Genomic DNA, 9,183 nt, shown 5'->3' with positions numbered 1-9,183 from the left:
CATAGATAGCATCTACCAAGCTCACTCAAGCCTTGAAGCAAATTATGGTAGAAAGTAGTGTTAACTGAGCTCTCATGATTAACAAAAGAAGTTTAGTGTTTATCGAGTTCACTTGGTTGCTAAAGGATTTTAACAAATTTTTAGTGTTAACCAAGATTCTATTGGTTAACACAAGAAATCTTTTTAGGATCAATGTTTACCAAGCAAGGTCAACCAATGAAAGATTTTTTTAACTTGAGAAATGAAGTTTAATTGTTTCAAGTAATGATTCTAACCAACTAATGTAATGATTATTGGTAATTGTAAGTTGTAATTGGGAAAACTTGACAATTTTTAAGGTATATATGAAAGGTCAAGCTAAAATTCTAAAGGATTATGAGTGAGTACGCAAGTGTATTGATTGTTTGAAGAGGAAAGTGTGAGTGAATTTGAAGGATGATCAGATATCCTTAAGGAGTAGCAAAGTTTAATTTGATTAGGAGGGATCTAGTGTGAAGCAGAATAGAGATCTATAATGAGCAATCTAGTTGCATCTCATTTAGGTCATTTCATTATTACTTTCTTATCATTGTAGAAGTGATTCCAAAATCTCTTAGTAGAGTTGGTTTAACAACTAGTTGTAAATCCTTTAACAAGGTTATAGTTCCACTAAATTTTTCTAAAGTCCTCTTGCAAGGCCACTCTTAACAGGGTGATTAAATCCTATAACAAGGTCACACCTAACAGTGTGTTTTGTAACCTTTAATCATGTTGGCTCCTAACAAGGCTCACTCTAGAAGAGTGAAAATCTGTAGCTAGTTACTTGGTGGTTTTCCCCATATTGGGTTTCTACATTAAATCTGGTGCCTCATGTATTCATGTTATTTATTTATGCTTGCATGTTAATCAGTATGAATGTTTAAGATCTATTAAAGTTAACATACACTGCATCTACTGAGTTATAACAATTTCTATATGTTTATCAAGTGATAGTAGTAAGTATTTTTATTAGACATCTAAGGGATCTGTGGATTTCCTTTTGTGGTAACTAATTCACCCTGCCTCTTAGTTACTCCATCTATATTTCCAGCAATTGGTATTAGATCTTTTGGTGCTTGCAGGAAGGGTTTTAAAGACCTAAGCTAAAGATCAAGATGTCTTACAAGAGAGAAGTTTCAAGGTTGAACAGAGATAAATTTTTAGCATGGCAGGGTCTCATGAGGCTTCATCTGGCTTCCATTGAAGATACATGATTGAAATACCTTAATAAAGAATATACAACTCCTTTTGGTACATTATCTATTAATGACATTGCTGAGAAAAAGACTCATAACACCATGATGATAGACATTGCATTTGCTCTAAGCTATGAGGAATTTGATGATATCAAGGACTACATAACTACCTTTGAAATGTGGAACAAGCTAAAAGATATCTACAAAGGTGATGAAAATGTGAGAAGAGCCAAAAAAGAAAGTCTCAAAGGACAATTTGATCAGATGAGAATGAGAGAGGATGAAAACATTGCAAAATATGTTGAAAGGATCAAAGGAAGTGTTGCAATCAAAGCTTCTAGATGAGAGATTAAGGAGGAAATAATTGTAAGTAAAGTTCTTAGAACATTAGTTCCCATTTATGCAATTAGATTATTTGCAATTCAAGAAAAAAGATGTGAGACAAATCATTAGATAACTTTGGATATCCTGGTAGGAAGATTGAATGACTTTGAGCTAGATAACTATGACAATTATGTTTTAGCTTCCAAGAACATTGAATTAGTATTTGAAGCCAAGCTTTCACTTAAGGAAAAAGGCAAGAAAATAAAGGACACTCAGTAAGAAAGTGAAGAAGAATCAGAGGAAAGTTCTGACAGTGATCTTGAGGTTATTAAAGTTCTACTTGAAAGAAAATATTCTAGAGGTAGAGGAAAATACAAAGGTAAAGTTCCTCTAGTCTATTTTTCATATGAAGAAATTGGTCATATTGCAGCCAAGTGCCCAAACAAGAAAAGCAAGGATGAGAAGAAAGGTCATAAGTGCAATGGCAAGAAAGATTTCAAATCATTCAATGACAAAGGTAAGAAAACATGCTTTATGGATAAGGACTCTAAGGATTTTGATAATAGTAAAGATGAAATTGTTTACATTACTATAAAAGATGAATCTGATAATGATGAAGAAGATAAAATGGCACTTATCTCTCATGTGAGAAAAAATGATACATGGATCATAGATAGTGGATGTTTACATCATATGACTAGTGAAAAAACTAAGTTTGAACACTTTGAAGACTATGATAGTGGTAGTGTAAGATCTGGAAACAATGAACCATGTTGCATAAAAGGAAGAGGTTGAATCTCATTAACCAAAGAACTTGTATGTGATAATGCCTATTGGGTTGAAGGACTAAAACACAATCTATTGAGTATAGCATAACTAATTAACATTGGATTCAAGGTGGAATTCATGCATGGCAAGGCAAGACTATTGGATTACAAAGGAAAACTGATTGGATTAGGTAAACAAACAAAAGGTAACTTGTTTTACCTTGATCTTGGTGAGTGCTCATGTTTTATTGCTCAACTTGAAGAAATTTGGTAATGGCATAGAAGGTTATGTCATGTAAATTTTGATAACATGGTGAAAATAAGAAAATTCAAGAAAGTAAGAGGTATTGCTAGTTTGAAGAAACCTGATATTGGTCTATGCAAGAATTGTCAGATTGGTAAAATGGGAAAGAATAGTTTTAAAAGTAAAAACTATCAGTCTAAAGATATTTTTGAATTTGTGCATACTAATTTATGTGGACCTATTGGAATTGAGAGTGGTGGAGAAAAGTTCTTCATTCTTTTTGTTGATAACTACTCTAGAATGATGACTGTTATGTATATGACAGAGAAGTCAGAGGCATTTGAGAAATTCAAATGGTATTTGGCTAGAGTAGAGAAGGAAATTAGGAAAAGATTGAAATTCTTAAGGTCAGACAGATGTGGTGAATTTATCTCCAATGAATTTACTTTTTCTTTGAAAGAGGAATCAAAAGATAGGTATCAGTTCTTGGAACTCTCGAGCAGAATGGAATAGCTGAAATGAGAAATAGATCTATCATGGATTGTGCAAGGACTCTAATGATTGAGAAGAACATTGCTATCAAATACTGGAAGGAAGCTATCAACACTATAGTTCATACCTTAAACCAAGTATAGTTGAAGAAGGACTCATTCAAAACCCCCTATGAGTTATGGTATGGCTATAAACCCAATGTAAGTTACCTGAAAGTATTTGGAAGTAAAGGTTACATCTTGGAAGAATCTAGAAAAGGAAAGTTTGATGTGAAGGGTAATAAAGATATATTTTTAGGGTATTCTTGTAAGAGTAAGGCATATAGATGTTTGAATTTTCTTACTCACAAAATCATAGAAAGTGCACATGTGAAAGTTGATGAGTTTGTAGAAAGGACTGAAGAAGGAAGCAAAAAGGAACTAGAAGATTACAAGAGATTTGTTTATATTGAACTTGATACATTGCCATATACATCTGTCAATCAAGAGACTTTTACTCCCAAGTCTTCTTCAGTCACTGAGTTGCAAGAAGTTCAAACTGAGTCACAAGGACTCGAGTCACATTTTGAAGCTACCAAGCCAATGCCTACTAAGTCTAAGTAGCCAAAAAATGAAGTTGAAATTCAAGAGGATGACAATGCAATTCATTCAAGAGGTAATGAACCTTTATTGACCAAGTATGTTAGAAGGCATCATGCACCATATCATATTATTAGAGACAAATCAGAAGGTACTATGAGTAGAAGTAAGTTGAAAGGTACTTGTTTACTTGCTGATTTTAAACTTAGAAATGTCTAAGATGCATTGGAAAATGAAATTTGAATTGAGGTTATGAATGAAGAGATAGAAAAGATAGAGAAAAAAAAAACATGGACTCTTGTACCTAGGCCTAAAGATAAAAATGTGATTGGAATAAAATGGGTATTCAAGAATAAGTTGAATGAAGATGGTAAGGTATCAAGAAACAAAGCTAGATTGGTATGTAAAGGCTACTCTCAAGAAGAAGGAATTGATTATGGTGAGACTTTTTCTCTTGTTACAAGATTGGAAGGTTTCAGGACCTTACTAGAACATGTAGCACATAAAGAATTTAAGGTATATTAGATGGATGTTAAATCAATATTTCTCAATGGTATTCCTAATGAAGAAGTCTACATTGAACAACCTAAAGGCTTTGTTGATCTAGACAAAAGGGACATGGTCTGAAAGTTACAAAAAGCATTGTATGGTCTAAAACAAGCCCCTAGAGCATGGTATGAGAGATTGCATAACAAACTTATTCAGATAGGTTTCTAGAGAACTAATGATAATAGTAGCTTGTACATTAAGGAAGGACTAGATAACAAGATTGTTTTGGTAGAAATATTTGTGGATGACACTTTTTTTATAGGGAATGATGATCTATGCAAAGAATTTTTAGAGAAAAAGAACAAAGAATTTGAAATGTCTATGTTTGGTGAGATTAAGTTCTTTGTTGGTCTTCAGATACAACAGAGCAAGAATGGTATCTACATCACTCAGTCTAGGTTCATCAAGGAGATACTTAAGAAGTTTAGTATGGGAGATTCAAAGCTAGTTGGAACTCCCATGTGTACTAGACTAAAGCTTACCAAAGATGATAATTCAAAAGAGATAGATTAGACCTTATATAGATCAATGATTGGAAAATTATAGTATGTAGTTTATACAAGGACTAATATTGCTCTTGTAGTTGGTATAGTGGCAAGATTCTTGGAAAAACCTAGAGAAAATCACATGATGGAAATCAAAAGGATCTTGAGATACTTGGAAGGCACTAAAGATTATGGATTGTGGTATAAACTTGGAGGAAATCTAGATTTAAAAGATTTTTTAGATGTTGATTGGCTAGGAAACATTAATGATAGAAAAAGTACAAGTGGTGGAGCATTCTTTCTTAGAAAAAGGTTGGTGTCTTGGACAAGCAAAAATCAAAATTGTAGATCCCAATCTACAGTAGAAGCAAAGTATGTTGTAGTAGCAGTGAATTGTTCAAATATTGTTTGTTTTAAATAGTTGTTAGAAGGCATGAAGGTTGAAATCAAAGAACTAGTTGTTATGTTTTGTGGTAATACAAGTGCAATCAACATATCAAAGAATCTAGTAATGCATTCCAAAACCAAGCACATTGCTATAAAATACCACTTTGTCAGATAAAAAGATTAGATTGGAATATGTCCATACAAAAGAATAGATTGTAGACATATTCACCAAGCCATTACCTAAGGATGCATTCTTGTATCTAAGAGGTAAGTTAGGGGTCGTTCCCCTATCTGAAGCTCACTAAAATAAATTTTTAGTGATGCATCAATATGAACCAAGTTGAAGATCTATTATTTGATGCAACATAGTCATGAGAACATTGCATATGAATTAGTACTCAAGGTACATTGATACTGATTTGGTATGTGTTGTCTTTGGCATGTGTTGTCAAAGAGGAACAATTTGTTGTCATATCTTTCTAAAAAAAATTTGAAGAAGAGTTTCTTATAAGAAGAAAAAGCTATGTAATTCCTTCACAAAGGGAGATTATTGCATTAAGAGAAGTTTGTGGCATAAAATCTTAGAGGGAGAAATTTTTGTCTGAGATAGACTTGTTTATAGATTTCATTATGCTATGGCATGTTGTGTTCTCATCAATGGAAAAGAGGACATTGTTGGATACAATTGCCTAATTGTGTGTTATCTTTGATGTTACACAAATTTCATATCACTTGGGAGACAATGCTTACTGAGCTCAATTGGTTAGCAAAGCAATTTTCTGTGTCTACCTAGCAGTCTTAGAAATTACTCTATGTAGACAGTGTCTATCGAGCTCACTCAGTCATTGAAGAAAATTGTGGTAGAAAGTAGTGTTAACCGAGCTCTCATGGTTAATGAAGGAAAGTTAGTGTTTATCAAGTTCACTTGGTTGCCAAAGGATTTTTTGTCGATTTGTAGTGTTAACTGAGCTTCTATTGGTTAACATAAGACATTTTTTTAGGAGTGGTGTTTATCGAGTAGGGTTGGCCAATGAAGGATTTTGTTAACTTGAGAAATGAAGTTTAATTGTTTCAAGTAATGATTCTAGCTGACTGATGTAATGATTATTGGTAATTGTAATTTGTAATTGGGCCGACTTGACAATTTTTAAGGTATATATGAAAAGTCAAGTTGAAATTCTAAAGGATTATGAGCGAGTATGCAAGTGTATTGATTGTTTGAAGAGGAAAGTGTGAGCAAATTTGAAGGATGATCAGACATCCTTGAGGAGTAGCAAAGTTTTATTTGATCAGAAATGATCTAGTGTGAAGCAAAACAGAGATCTTTAATCAGCAATCTAGTTGCATCTCATTTAGGTCATTTCATTTTTATTTTCTTATCATTGTAGTAGTGATTCCAAAATCTCTTAGCAGAGTTGGTTTAATAGCCAGTTGCAAATCTTCTAACAAGGTGACAGTTCCATTGAATTGTTCTAAAGACCTCTTGCAAGGCCACTCTTAATAAGGTGATTAAATCCTCTAACAAGGTCACACCTAATAGTGTGTTTTGTAACCTTTAACTAGGTTGGCTCCTAATAGGACTCACTTCATAAGAGTGAAAATCAGTAGCTAGTTACTTGGTGGCTTTTCCCATATTGAGTTTCCACATTAAATTTGGTGTCTCATGTGTTCATGTTATTTCTTTATGCTTGCATGTTAATCACTGCGAATGTTTAAGATCTATTAAAGTTAACATACACTGCATCTACCGAGTTTGACAATTTCTATATGTTTACCAAGTGACAGCAGTAAGTAGTTTTATCAGACATCTAAGGGATCTATGGATTTGTTTTTGTGATAACTGATTCACCCCACCTCTCATTTACTCCATCTATATTTCCAACACATACATACATACATACATACATACATATATATATCTATGTATGTATGTATGTATGTATGTATGTATGTATGTGTAAAAATATGTATATGTGTGTACACACACACACACAAATATATGTGCATGTGCACACACATATATATTTGATTCTATAAAACTAAATTTATTAAAAATAATATAAAAATTAAGATTTAGAAAATAAAAATAATACACTACTAAAACATATATCATGTATACTCACTTCAATGGATTCACTTTTGATAAGATTAAATAATATTATTATTAAGACTAAAATGCATTCAAAATATAGTTATAGTTATTGAAAGAAAATTTTTAATATTTGTCTTACTTTTTAAATATAAAACAACTCAAATGAAAAAAAAATGAAATTTTGTGACCCTTAAAAATTTTAAAAATAATATTGACATCAATGGATCCTTGGTCTAGTGAAGTTTAGTGGCTCACAAAGAGTCCAGTAGGGATCAAGCCTTAGCTTCATGACTCACTCGATTGCTTATCAAATGGGAACCCTCCATTAAAAAAATTGAAGAATATTGACTTGATTTTGTTCAAAAAAATTAATTCTACTCCACATTTGATTGAACGGAGGTAAGGCCCACTAGTACATAAATGTTCAGTCATGATAGGAAATAATATCCATACACATTGACAACTCTATGTGAATTGACAACAGTTAATTGTAAGAACAATTAGGAAAGAACTATTAGAGGCACCTAGACAAGATATCACAATAAAATCATGGTATTGGAGTTGTGTGCCTCAAATTGTAGCATCTCTAGTATGAGATGACTCGTCTTGTAGTCACATTTTAATATTGATGTGTTATTTTTCCTTAGTATGATTTTTTAGGCACAAAAGTCAATGAGAGGTCCACTAATTGTATTGGTTTTTGTTTGAAAGGTAATTGAAGTTTAGTCCTCAACCATATTAAATATTAAATGTTATGCATTCACTTATAAATGATAGACAACATTCTTGTGGTCTTTAGATCAATCCTTGTTGGTACTCACATTTTCTTAAGTCTATTGTGTGAATGAGAAAATTTCAATAAACCGAGTTGATTGCATTTTTGCATTGAATTGAAAAAGTGGCATGATATATGTCTATCTTATGCCTTATTATATATATGGCATCCATGATGTCATATGCATAGGAAAACCCTAGAATGGCATGTTGTTAGCAAATAATTTTTTCAATACACTAGGCACCAATAAATATTCTCTTGATCAATACTTTTAAAAATATTTAAATGTAATTCCTCAAAGTTTAGGTTTGTTTTAGTTTTGGTTATTTATTTCTTGGTGATCATGGTAGGTTTTGTTTGTTTTTTTCCCTTTCTTTCTCCCTCTTTCATTTCTTACCTTTTTTTTTAAAAGTTTGCAATCTATTATTTTATTTTCATTAGCTTTCTTATATTCTAACTATGGATCATGTAGTGTGGTGTAAAATTTTGATACTTCAAACATTGTTATGCAATCATAAAAAAATTATACATTAATAAGGATCACGACAATCTCATAGCATTATTTTTCATTATTGATGAAGGTAAATCATTTTAGGTTTCTAAAATAAATATTTTCTTCATACATCTAGAATCTATGAGTTCTTTTACATTGAGACAATATCTAGTTATTAATATTGAGATGATATTTTAATGTTTATATTAATAATAATACATTGTAGCCACATAATTTTGCCTTTTTCAAAAATGTTTTCTTGTAAGTATTACAATTCGAGATATTTCCAATAGCACATCATATAAAAAAGTTGTGTTGGTAAAGAATCCGTGGACCTTAAAAGATTTAGAAAAACTAGATATTAGATTGTTTTATGAAGAAATATGATAACTACCATTTTCTAAGTCAATAGTTTGAAAATTTTGCAAACTTTTTGTAATTGACAAAGAGAGATTCAAATTATGTTGGCCTACACCATTCAATATTTTAATGTAAGTATTCCCAATCCTTGTAGTCCTATATGAATTAAATTTTCCTAGAAGAACTACAACATAACCAATTGGTTGGTGAGTTGAAATAATGCTCCTATGATAACACATTTGATTAGAAGGACCTAAATCTAATAAACATTCTTAGTTACATTATATAAGGAATTACAAATAAATAATTCTTTATAGACCTTATCTAAACTTTCATCAACCAAATGTTCTTCCTTTTAGGAATCATCTTTAATTTTCTTTTTAATTTCAGTAATTGTTCTATGGATGCCCTATTTTATTATAG

This window comes from Cupressus sempervirens, chromosome 2, assembly GCF_028749045.1.
Source record: "Cupressus sempervirens isolate cs-2001-9-10 chromosome 2, ASM2874904v1, whole genome shotgun sequence".
In the NCBI taxonomy this organism is placed as follows: domain Eukaryota; kingdom Viridiplantae; phylum Streptophyta; class Pinopsida; order Cupressales; family Cupressaceae; genus Cupressus; species Cupressus sempervirens.
Note: the sequence above shows the minus strand (reverse complement) of the source record.